Raw genomic sequence first — 13422 nt, 5'->3', positions numbered from 1 at the left:
AAATATTTTTCACTCTCTAAAAGAGAACTTTGATTTTTGAACTTTAGGCTTTATTTTAGCTCCAAGTAAAAATAAGGATACTGGAGTTATCAGGTATGTAACTACTAGAAGATTTTTCCGAGCGTATATTAAAGGGACAGTTCACTGGAGTGAATAGCTAACGTATATGGTAAAATGGAAAATTGCTGCATACCTTTGTTCAGAACGATGCACAGACGAGTGCTTATATTTCCCAAATGTTTTGCATGCCCATAAAAGAGAATTTTATCTTGACTTCAACGAGTACATTTAAAACTGATGTCAATTTTGGCTTACATTTTCTAAATGTCGGAGTTGTTTCATCTTCAGTAAACATGCTTATCAGCTCCAAAATATACATGCTCTTTTTCCATAAATTTTCACTTTTATTAAAAATAAATAAATTTTTCATATTGCAAGAAAGTGAGAGATTAAAAGAGGGAAAAATATGAAAATGCAGAAATCTGGTATTAATTTATTCTGTTTTAGCATGCTCAAGGGCAGATGAAGTTGATGGCCCATTTTTTAATTGATGTATTGACTACGATTTTTTAAAAAGTGGTGGTGGAATTCAGAAAAAATGATTGAGGTGGTACAAATGCTTATAAATCTGTCCCACATTGTTCTTATTCTTTAATTACAGTTGTCTGATAAAACTTCCATCAGTTTCTGTAATTAACCTAATGGTCTCAATGAATTTCCAGATCACTGGCTATTCATTTCAGTATAGAAAATGCCATTACATTGAGTTTAATTAATACAAAGTAAGTTCATAGCCTATTGTATCATTAGAGCAGAGTTTTACTGCTTTAACTGTTTCAATTATGCATATTTTTCCTGTCATTTTGTTTGTCCCATTTACAGACTTGAGTATTCATTCTCTGTTCATACCAAAATAGTAGAAGCCCTTTATAATTAAAGTATTTAAAATCCAGTACTCCTGAAGTTCCCATTCTCAAAATACCAGCGTAGATATTTTTTGCATTTATCATTTCAACTATTTTTAAACAGAATTCAGGCAGTGCCAGATTCATAATCCCATGATACGCCCTAGAACATCTTATTTGTCTTGATATTCCTTTCACAGAAGTACATATGACAGATAAGCACTCACCAGAGAATACTTTTGCTTTGCGTCAGGCAGATATTAAAACAATAAACTATGTTGCCCTGAGATTTTAGCTTATGAGCAACCAGAAAACAACAAGGCAAAGATGAGATGTTTTTGAAAGGTGGGAAGGCAGTTCTTTCAGAAAATTCCCAGGAAACCTTTGGTCCTGTAATATTTTTGACAAGAAATGTTTTTGATGCTGAAGTTCCTTTAAACCAAATCCGGAAAATACTTTCTGTTACTTCAGAGCAGGTATTAGAAATGTTGCAAAGTTCTCTGAGATTGTTATGCATTATATGCCAGGAGAGAAGGAAAATCTGTTTCAGAAGCTTAAAGTATTAATTACATGGTATGGGAACTTTGTCCTCTATTAGAAATTTATCAACACTTTTTTATGACAGGCAAGTGCACTGTTATTAAAACTATTTTTTTTTCCTGTGAGTGTTTTGTTTTGATTCATAGGTGGAGGATAGCTCCGGACTTTATTGATATGCATGGAATAACTAAGGAAAATCATAAATACTAAATATAAATACCACATCCAATAGTAGAATTTAGTCCATTTGTGGACTCATGGTGCTACAGAAATGAAAATTGAGTAAAGTCTGTCTATTCAATATGTCTGTTGAATATCCTTGCTTAGAAGTAGGTTACTTGGCTTAGGAATATTAGTAAACTACCTAAAAAATGCTGCATGACACTGTTTTCATGTTTCTTGTTTCAGTGAAGACATTGCAGGTTTTATTTTTCTGTGGCGTTACTAATGGATTGAAGAAGACCTTTGACATTTCTATTATGTTCTGGGATATTTCCAGTACCAAGAAAATTACATGGGGAAGATACAAATTTGCAAAAGGCGATTTAAAGCATGCTTCTGAGCAGAATCATTAGTGGAAACATTCAGTTTAGAAAGCTTGATTCAGTTGATTTTGTCGGGTTTAAGCTGTTGCATACATGTAATTACCTGAAAATTATATTGTAATGATGGTAGTCTTCTGATAGAATTATCCTGGGACTCCAAGCAGCAGAAATGTAGGTGGTCCTGGCAGTTGGCATATCCTTTTCTGAGTTCTAGGTGTAAGACGTGGTTGACCATATTCAATCCAAACGGACATATGCTTTATTGTAATGACATCAGTGATTAATGTCATGATTTGTTCTGATTTTATTTTTCTAGTTTTTATTAATTTATTTGTTGTGATTTTACTGTTATTGGTAAGGGAGAGACTGTCTTTTAAGCTTGCCATTTTGAGTTGGTGTATGAGTCAGGAACGATTTAAAGAATGAATTTTCATATGGTATAAATAATTTGCCTATGTTACAGTATTTGTGAAATAAATGTAAAAAGGTTTCTGCAGACTAAATTTTTAGTTGGTCTGTTTCCTCTTAAACTACAATGGAATAGCAGGTCACTTCATCACAATTAAAATATATATTACTAGATTGTATTTACATGTTTGTGTTTTTGTCTGCTTTTTATTGCTTCATAGAAAAAAAAAAGGTAGAGCACCCCTGCAGAGGAGTTCTGTGATGAAGCCAATTTAACCATGGTAGGACTGAGATTCAGTAATGAAACACTACCAAAGTCCTGCCTAGAGGGATATGTTCATACATTTCAGTAGACCAATCACACATATCATTTCCAGACACAAAAACCTCATTACTGAACATTGAGGAGTCAAACTATCTTTTAACTTGCTTCCAGAATTAATTAATTGCCTTTATTTATAAAGTAAAGAGAATCACCTGGTAGTTACCCAGGAATAATGTGAAAAGTGCCCTTCCTTGTCTGTATGTTAAAATACAGTCAGTTTACAGGAAAGTTTAAATAAAGAAGGTATCAATAATAAGTAGAAAGGAAAGTTTTCTAATTGCTTTCCATTATTTTTCCCCCATATATAGATGTGTAAAATGTTGAAAAATCATGTATTGCTTACGGAGAAAAATACTGATATTCATCTCATGTTGAAATGTTTTTAGAAGATTTTAAAACACTCACTGTTTTGGCCCATTGTGCTGGACCAATAGAGGCCACGTTTTGAACAAAGTTACAGAACTGTGAATGCAGGGTAATTTCACTAAGTCCTAAAGTTATAAAGGTAATATAAAATTGAGTAAAATTATATTCATATTTATAAAAAATACAAAATATAATATAAAATAAAATACAATATAAAATATAATGTAAAATTATATTCATCTGTAAAATATGTTATATTCTTGATTTAAGTTTCAGCTTTTTTAAACTGTAAAGTGAACTTCTGGGTTTTTTGGTAGCACTGCCTGAAATTCTTTTTACAATATCTTTTGTTTTCTGTGTCACTATATATTGTCCTTCTGTAACTATTTTCAGGATAACTGTCCTTTTACCTCCTGTCTATCAGTGTTTTAAATGGGTACTAAGAAGTCATCCGTAAGGTGTATTGTAGTTGCCCAGAATCTGTAAATATGGGTTTCATTTCACTCCTGCAAATCTGTTTCGAAGTGCCTTGCTGTTTGTACTCATTCTTCTGTTAATCTGTTTGGTGATGGTGCAATGTGTCTGAACTGGCATGCTGAAGGGTTTTATAAAGATAGACATATCCTGAATTGTGTCCCACTGAGCTTTCTTTAACTTATACACCCTCCTACACCTGAGTAGTGGGAGGTGACTGGAAATGCGTGCATAACATTTTTAATAGTAAATTGTGGAAGTATCTTTGTCTTTAGTTCAAATAATAACAATCATGTTTGACCGAAGACAGTTGGGCATCTCACGTGTCTTGATTTAGTGCTTTCCTGTTAATGGAGATAGGGCCACTGGTAGTGCTCGTGACTAACCAGTGAGTTAGGACAATAGGATTGTTTGGACTTACTCCTCTCAGTATGCAGCTAAATAGCGAGAATTGCATGTAGCATTTTTTTGCGTCATGATCTATGATGTTATTGTAGTGAGGATGCTGTGTGTAGAGTCCTCTGTGCAGGCTGCTGATGTTTCCTTAGCTTTGCATTCTAGGTGCTGCGTTACTCATTTTCAGTGGGCAGGCACACACAGCTGACCACACATTTCACAGAATCATAGAATGGTAGGGGTTGGAAGGGACCTCTGTGGGTCACCCAGTCCAACCCCCTGCCGAAGCAGGGTCACCTACAGCAGGCTGCACAGGACCGCGTCCAGGCAGGTCTTGAATATCTCCAGAGAAGGAGACTCTACAACCTCCCTGGGCAGCCTGTTCCAGGGCTCTGATACCCTCAGAGGGAAGAAGTTCTTCCTCATGTTCAGACAGAACTTCCTCTGCTTCAGTTTGCGCCCATTGCCCCTTGTCCTGTCACTGGGCACCACTGAAAAGAGTTTGGCCCCATCTTCCTGACACCCACACTTCAGATATTTATAAGCATTTCTAAGGTCCCCTCTCAGCCTTCTCTTCTTCAAGCTGAACAAGCCCAGCTCCCTCAGCCTTTCCTCATAGGAGAGATGTTCCAGTCCCCTCACCATCCTTGTAGCGCTGCCCTGGACTCTCTCCAGTAGCTTCTCATCTTTCTTGAACTGGGGAGCCCAGAACTGGACATAGTACTCCAGATGGGGCCTCACTAGGGCAGAGTAGAGGGGGAGGAGAACCTCCCTCGACCTGCTGCCCACACTCCTCCTAATGCATCCCAGGATGCCATTGGCCTTCTTGGCAGCCAGGGCACACTGCTGGCTCATGGTCAACCTGTCGTCCACCAGCACTCCCAGGTCCCTCTCCACAGAGCTGCTCTCCACCAGGTCCACCCCAGCCTTGGGTTGTTCCTCCCCAGGTGCAGGACCCTGCACTTCCCCTTGTTGAACCTCATCAGGTTCCTCTCTGCCCAACTTTCCAGCCTGTCCAGGTCACGGTGAATGGCAGAACAGCCTGCTAGTATATCCACCACTCCTCCCAGTTTTGTGTCCTTCTGTCTGTCTGTCAGTTGTAAAATTGTTGGGTTTGTGGTTTTCTGCTTAGCCTGTAAGATTTGGTTTCAAATAAAGACTTACTTTAGTGTCACTGTCTTGCATTGTGTGACAGTTGTTAAATCATGGCTCTTAAAACCATGTTGTATACAGCAAAATTGTTCTAGGTGAATTTCAGAAATAGTAAGTACTTTTGAGGGAATAATATTTTTAATATCTGTATGATTCTTTGCACGTGATATTCTTTGTTTTGACAATTTTTTTCCATGATGGCTTGGATTAGGTTAACTAGCTGGTTTTTTTCTCAATCACTGCCTGCCTAAATTGTCCCCAACCCAACAACATTCTGACAATGTTCTCTTTTACAGTTTAATAATTCTGGTGAGTTTTGGTTGTTCTTGTGTCATCCAGACAGAACTCCTTGTCACTAGCATGATTGACTTTCATGAACTTTTAAATTACCAAATTTTGTCATCTCTTTATAGTAGTGCTACTCTTCATCCAGTTTTCCACAACCGTGTCCTTTTTACTGTGTCTCAGAAATGGTGTTTAGCTAGACACAGGGGAATTTTTCTGTTTGCTTGGAACTTGTAGATGTCCAACGACCAGGCACACAAGACAAGTTCTTGATCAGTTCGATCATCTGGATTTGACGGTTGTTCTTTAATTTAGGATCATATGTAGCTTCTCTGGTCTCTACTGTTTCTTTTCATTTGTGGTGTAGTTGCTTTGTTGTTTTTTTTTAGCTACTGAGCTTTTTCTTGTTCGTTAGTCATTTTTTTGTGAAAATGCAACTATTCTTTGTACATCAACTGTTTGTATTCTTTGTGGCATAAACTATGCAGTACTCTTACTTTGTTCCAAAGTACACAATAAGTAATTTAACCACCAATTGTAGCATTTTTTTATTCAAATTTGTGGGTTGATGTCATCATGTAGCTTTACGAAAAAATTCTCAATCTTCTTGTCAGTTCTTTTTTATCCCTCCACATTCTCCATTTTTTCCTCTGTGTTAAGAGAAACACCTTGATGCCTGAGGGATCCAGGTGACTGCATATACTGTCCTGTAAGAGAAGAATGAGATATAAGGGAGTTTCTGATAACCATAGAATCATCAAGTGACTGAATCTCAGAATGAGTGAGGTTGGAAGAGACCTCTGGAGGTCACCTTGTCCACCCCCCCCCGTGCTCAAACAGGGTAACCTTGAGCAGGCTGCCCAGGACCACGTCCAAACAGCTTTGGAATATCTGCAAAGACAGAGACCCCACAGCCTCTCTGGGTACCTGAACCAGTGCTCAGTCACCCTCACAGTGAAGAAGTTGAGGCAAAAAGATGAGACAGTTTCCAGGCTTTGGCATCAGGATTTTTCTCCAAAGGTTAGAAATTCCTGGCGTATAATGGTATCGATACACATAGGAACCAATGGTGGTTTCTTTATTGGTATATTAGAGGACATGAAACAAAGGAGGGCAAAGAAAATGATTAATTCCATATATACTAAAAATAATTATAATGAAACCTATGTGTGAATTCAGTATGTGCAAGTCATTGTTGAAGTAGTCGATCAGTTAAACCTGGAAACAAATTTAAGGTAAAGGTAACCAAATAGCAAGTTTTGTTGGAACATTGAAGTGTCTTCCGACAATTTAAAATAATAATAAGCATGCTAAATAGCAGTTTGCTTTTTACAGAAATATTTAGTGGCTTTTGAGTAGATTTTATTATGTTAGTGCTTTGGTATGGAAATATCTTACAAATCTTATTTTTCATATGTCTGAGGATAAAATAGTTGAAAACAGTGTCTTAAAGCAGCTGTCCTCTTGCTAGAAATATTTACGTAATCTTCATGGTACACCTTATTAGAAAAAGTTTCACCAAATTTATGAAAATTTTGTGCTAATTTGGATTTGACTGGAAACAATGCAGTAGCATTGTGTAAAGGGATTCAGTTACAGTGTGCAGTGTTTTGTAAGTAAGTGTCTCGCATAAAAAGTTAATTAATCAGAGCTGTGTCAATTTCCTTGTGCCATGTCAATTTGCAGCAAGGTAATTAATCACTAATCGCCCAGCGTGCAGCAAACTAAGGGACAATCCATGAGTCATTTATTGTTATTTTTTTTAATATAAATGGCACACAGAGCCATGAAGAAACACATCTTGCCTTTCATTATATTTTTATCGACAGTTTTGCATGTTGTAATAGACTGCAGCAACAAGCAGCTGTAGTTCAATGGAATATGAATATTAAAGAAACAAATGAGAGCAGATTTATAGGCCATTGCTTTTCTGTTATGTCAGTTTTGAGATTACACTGAGCAAATGAACAGTGAAAAATTACTCTTCCATGTGGAGAATGGTGATTAGGCTTGTACATTAATTAGAGATTTTTGTTTTGCTTTTCAATGCATTTCAAATGAGAATGTCCTATAAGTAACAGTTTGTCGAAAATACAAATTTATGCATTCCTAAACAGCAGGATTTAATACTGACATGTGTTTTTGTACAATAGTAAGGAAATCGCTGTTCTTCTAATTTTAAGTATGTGCTTCAAAACATAAATAGATTCTAAATGAAAGAAATGGAAGGGACCGGTTGTGACTATATTTGACATATATGGCAAATTTCCTTTGAATTCAGGTAATTCACAACTAGATCCCCAGGGATAATCATCTCTCAAAAGTAACAGGTGAAAAAATGTATTTTCAGCTTGCTATTTTTAAACATTGTGAACTTTCTAAAGATTATTTTACTCTGAAATTTGAAGAATCTGTATATATATGTATAGTTTAAAAGCTTTTTTTTTTAAAATCTGTAGAAACAGAGCTTAAATTTTACTTGTGGTGTACTTTGGGCTGTGTGTTTAAATGCACAGATCTGCGCGCATCCTCTTTAACGCAGTTTTTATAATGCTTTTAAAGAACGCCAAGTACTATTACTTATTACTCTTATGGTGAAGTGAAAACTCACTACACAGCATACGTCAGGATAAACTCCTGATTCTGTTCCTGAAATCTCAGATAATGTCATAGAGTTTATTCTGCTTAGCATTTCTCAGCATGTTACCCATTATATCTCTTTGTTTTTAATTTATTGTCCAGCACTTCTGAAGTGTTTCCTCAGCAGGGAACCTCCTAAACTATGGGAATAATGTAGATGTGTCTCCCCACCATTCTAACAGTTAAACTACGTTGCAGTAAATTAGCTATTAACTGATTCAAACATGATGTAGCATGGAAATTTTTCACCATAAAAGATTTGAAAACTCTTGATGGCAGATGACCTGATAGTTTGCATGAAGGAAGAGGGATGAGGAGTGACGAGAGGTAGATTAGTTCATCCATTTTGATGGCACACCTTTCCTGAGGCATATGGCGCACTCATACAAATTCAAACCGCAGCACAAATGTGAAGAATAATTGCCCATTAAAATGGCTGTATATTTTTATGGCTTTGATACAAAATCTGCCCCCTGTTGTTTTTTGCATCTGCTACTCTTACATCTATCCCAAAGCTTTAAAACTTTAATACACAGTGTATACCCTTAAGTATTTTTTACCAGGTTATATTGCTCCTTTTGGGAACTGAAATTTTGTCATTGTTCATTCAGGCTTTGTTTTCTAAGGCGTATGTTGAAATACGGTGTCTAGAAAGTGCACCTGTCTGTCATGTTCATTTAATAATGAGTAAGACCAATCCTTATATTACATCTTTTGGGAGAAATGAAGATTTGATTAAATTTCATCTGTGCACACAAAGTTTAACTTCCTGTTCTTTTTCTGATGCTTGTAGTTCTTTCCTATATAAAATCACTAGTTACCTAAATTTTACTGATATCCTAACAGGAATCCTGTTAATTCCAAAGTCCTTTTTAGTTGCTTAAATGATTTGCTGACCAGATTTCACGTTTGAAATCTAAACTAAAGTTCAATGAAAGAGGTACCCTGACAGAGTTTCCATGTTTACCAAGTGTATCCAGAAGAGAGAACTTTTTGGACAATATTCATTATAATAATACCTTTTTAAAAATAAATTTATCCTCTTAATTATGAAAATAGAACAAATAATTTTAAAGAAGGAATCTTACGAACATATCATTCCTAAAAGAATTTCATCTGGCCTGTAGTGCAAGACGATTTGTATGCTTTTTAACAATTATATTAAATAAAACCAAGCACTTCCACAGCATATTTTTTCACACTTTTTTTTAATCTGAAAAAGTAAAATTACAGTTCCACTGTAGGAACTGATTTTTTGTTGCTGCTGTTGTAGTCCCATTCATATTTGAATAGCTGAATGAATAACTACAGAACTGATGGGGCTATTAGATGAGAACATAAATTGTTTCTTTGATTTGGTATTTGATTATATAGTAGTCCTTAGAAAAGTCTGTCCTTTTTTTTTTAACCTAGTTATCACCTCATATCATCAATGTGTAGATGGAGAAATCTGCGTTTTGTCTATCATGGGTCAGAAGAATTCCAGTCATCAAATTACTAAATTTAAAATACTTTTGCTTAGAAGTGGACTCAGTTGCTTCCCTGCTGAGAGTCAAACACATTGTGAACCCCATTGTAATAGCACTTACACTGACTGAGTTTCAACGCTTTGGCACTGAGGCACTAAGGAAATTTGACCTACAAACTAAGTCATTAAAATCTTTACCCCACCTGGCTAGTATAATCATTTCTTTTGGGGCTGGTTAATAGCACTTAGTGCTTCCTGATCGGAGAGCCCTTTTCATAAAATTGTTTTTATGAAGTCCATTCTTCAGTTGTGTTCTAATGGTGCCACTTCTGCTGGTTATTTTGGGGTGAGGATATTAAAAAGTTTGTAGCAAAATAAACTCTGTGGTTATTACATATTCCTAACCATGTGATTTCTCACCTGGGCTGAAGTAGCAGAATTTATTTTGCTGAGCTCAAATCTAGGGTGAGATGATCTTGTTGATTATTTTACCTCTAATCTTTATCTTTAATATTACTACCTTGAAATAGAAGGCATGTTTTCAGACACTCTGTGTTTTCAGGCACATGATTTTCAGACTGACCAGGCAGTTTTTTGGGATGGATATAATTCTGTTCTATACAAACTCTACTGTTAGAACTTACTTTATCATAAGAGCTTGCAATGTTACTCTTAGTTCTGTATTTCTCAGGCTTAGTTTCCATCATGTCTTCTCCTCTTCCTGACAGAGCTCCAAATCATTGCTCTACCTTCTACTAATTGCTTCTACAAGCTTTTATAGAGTTTTGCTTTACTCTAGGCATTTTATGCTTCATGATTTCATTAAGGAGGCAATGAAGGCAAGCATAGCAAAACAAATTACCTCAGACATTTCATTCTAACACATCTTTTGTGATGCAGATCCTCTGAAAATGGTAAAAATCACGGTCTTTTCTTAGTATATCCCACGAATGCTGAGCCTCTATTATGTGTTCTGGGTTTGGTAAACACTTGTAGGTTAAGTGACTCTTCCTGTTGTCACTATATTCTCGCTTTTTCTCCTTTTTCACAAAGGAAAGCCTTCTTTCTCATAAAAATTTAATAATTTCTGTTCTTTTTTTACTTATTCATTGAGGGGGGCACTCTGCTTTTCCAGTGACATTTCTTTGTAGAGAACCGTTCACTGTCAAAGATTTAAGGTCAGTGGCCAGTCTTGTAAGTCTTTTCCAGGTGTGGCCACCATGAAGATTAAAGAGTATTTAGGATAAATGCTCAATTACTGCAAAATACATATTTTAAAATGTCTTTGTGAAAGCTGGATGGAGTCGTACGATTCAAAGGAAAAAAATGCTCACAAAACCCTGTAGGAGTTTATGCTTCACAGAGGTTCATCCTCAGTGTCTCCCATACAAATTCTGCACAATTCCAGTTAGTTTTCATCAGACCTGTATTTACTCATTTGTTCTGAAAATCAAGAGACAGGCCCATTCATCACACACGTGTATAAAGTGTGTGGCTGTATGGGGGAATTAGTGAGTTAATTTCAAACAGTACATTTTACAGCAGAAAGATTCTTTTGGACCCTGAGCATTTCATTGAAAGAAGACAACTGCTTTAAATATTGCCAAATGGAGATGTTAATTACAAAGAATTAACTGCTGAAACAGATTATAGAGCAGGAGTTTCCAGACCGTGTATTGCAAGCCCACACCGTTATGTCACTTGAGCTTAGACTTTTTTGAACTGATTTGGTTTTCTTTGCCACGGCTTCTGTTTTTCTTGTAAAAGTGTGTTTTTTGTCAATACGTAGAGAACTACAGATGCACACATAAGTGAAAAAATTTCCAAACTGCTCAAAGGTTGTCAGACTTCATTAATCTTGTGTCAGTGGCTTTTAGGTCAGAGAAATATGTCTTAATCTTGGTATTTTAAGAGTCCTTAAAGACTACAGTTTTTTCAAGCTAGCTACAGAATCCCAACCTTCAGGTTTATCATTTCAGATATCCACCATTTCAGATACCAGTTTTTCCTGGCCAGACTCTGAAGTCCATTTTTCCCCATTTACTTAACCAAACTCTTCTCAGCACTGTTTTGTTGGGTTTTTTCTTTTTATTTATTTATTTGCATGATTTAAAAAAAAAAAAAGGGGGGGACACATTAACTCTCAAAATATTGGAGAAACTTACCTCTAGAAATGACCATCTAGTAAGTGGAAAGGAGTAATTTTTCTAGTGCAGGCAGACTGCAGCTAAACATTACTCTGATAACAAAGATAATCGTAATAGATGAAGTTAGTTCTCCATCTAGACAAATACCCTGTATTTGGAAAGGAGCAAAAGCTGAATTGTAAAGGTTGTAAGACTGGAGCTAATGTGTAGGTAGATGGTTCTTTCAACATTCTGTCAGCTTTGTACAATCTGGAGAGTTTTTGTAAACCAGAGGTTATGTCTTTATACTGTTTCTCTACAGGGAAAACTGTTCATCACTTTCAATCATATAAACTTTTAAGCTTTTAGCATCCATAACATCCAGTGGCGGAAGGTTCCATGGAGACTTAATTAGAGGTTGTGTGATGAGCCACCTTTTCCCAGATTTGCTCCGTTTTTCACAATTGTGGAGCTTCGTCATACCTCCTAGAGTGACTTGTTTTCCATGCTGAAGAGTACTAGTCCATTGTTTCTCTTACAGAAGTAGCAGACATGATTATAGTTACGATACATGACCATTTAAAATGTCTGTTCTGCGCATCACCTAATTTAAGCCAATAAAGAAGTCTTCGGCGTGTGGCATTCACAAATACATTCTGTAAGGGACGGAAGTGAACAATGATGCCATGATGTCCAACCCTCATGTGTTTCTCATGTATTGCTAGCTTCCATCTCCAAAATATTATTAGAGCATTGTACCTTTTCTTTATCTGTTGCTTATATCTTCAATCTGCTGAAAATGATCTTTTACATTTTCATATGCACATTGTACCAATTTGTGTGCAAGACTGTTAATGTTTACTTGGTAATGATAAGGACAAAAGTTACGTGGTCTGAGCTACTAGTAGGTCATGATTCTAGCACTACTGTATTTATACTGATCAGTATTCAATGTTGTGGCATACGCAAAAGTAGTTACAGCATCCGAATTTCCAAGAGTATGATATATATGTTCATTTTCCCCCCCAAGCAATGCTTTCAATGACTATTTCTCTACACCTTCTTAAATGCAGTTGATTGCAAAGTTATCAACAGTATATTGAGTTCTAGAAGTTCATCGTTTTGATTTTGACACTTTTTTTTTTAAAGAAAGAGGAATAAAAAGATGGTGTTCGCACTTCTTAAAAGACTGGTTTCATTTAATTGCATTGCCATAGGGTTGTTCTGTGTTTTATCAGAGAGATGTAAATCTTTGCAGAATTACTGTACAACCTTTTTGTCAGTGAGAAGGACCTAGTAGTAGTAAGGCAGTAATGGAGAAGTCACCATAATTATAGTATTTTCCTTCATGTGTTCAGCCAACAACATCTACAAGTTGTGAATTTTTCGTTTTCTTTTTCAAATTCAAGGCTGCTTTTAAAATTTAATGCTAAAACTGATGAAAGACAAACGTGGATAGAAAGCAATTCATATTTCAGACTTGAAAAAATTACTGGTTTATAGATTGTTGCTTCCATATGCTTGCTGCTTATTAGGGTTTTGCTAAGCAGTATTTATTTCTTTTCTCTCTTTATTTGCATACTGGAAAAAAATCAACACAGTGAAGCACAACTGCAGTAACCTGGGTGCCAACAGAGCTGGATTTGATTTTCTCTGTCTCACTGATGAATTACTTCTAAAAATATCTGTTCTAACATTGGCCAGAAATATATGTACAAAGGAGAAATGAAGTAATGAAGTAATGAAGTATTGGTTAAAAAAATGGCAGAGAAAGTAAAGTCAAAAGTTTCTT

The 13422-nt window shown here is 35.9% G+C and overlaps 1 protein-coding gene across 49 annotated transcripts in view; it reads left to right on the top strand.

Annotated features, from left to right (window-relative positions):
- RBFOX1 (RNA binding fox-1 homolog 1) overlaps positions 1-13422 on the top strand; it is a 1166109-nt gene that overhangs the window by 1102345 nt on the left and 50342 nt on the right. The window lies entirely within an intron of this gene.

This window comes from Opisthocomus hoazin, chromosome 15 (genome assembly GCF_030867145.1).
Source record: "Opisthocomus hoazin isolate bOpiHoa1 chromosome 15, bOpiHoa1.hap1, whole genome shotgun sequence".
In the NCBI taxonomy this organism is placed as follows: domain Eukaryota; kingdom Metazoa; phylum Chordata; class Aves; order Opisthocomiformes; family Opisthocomidae; genus Opisthocomus; species Opisthocomus hoazin.
The sequence above is the reverse complement of the archived record's forward strand: the minus strand, read 5'-3'. Positions and strand labels throughout refer to the sequence as shown.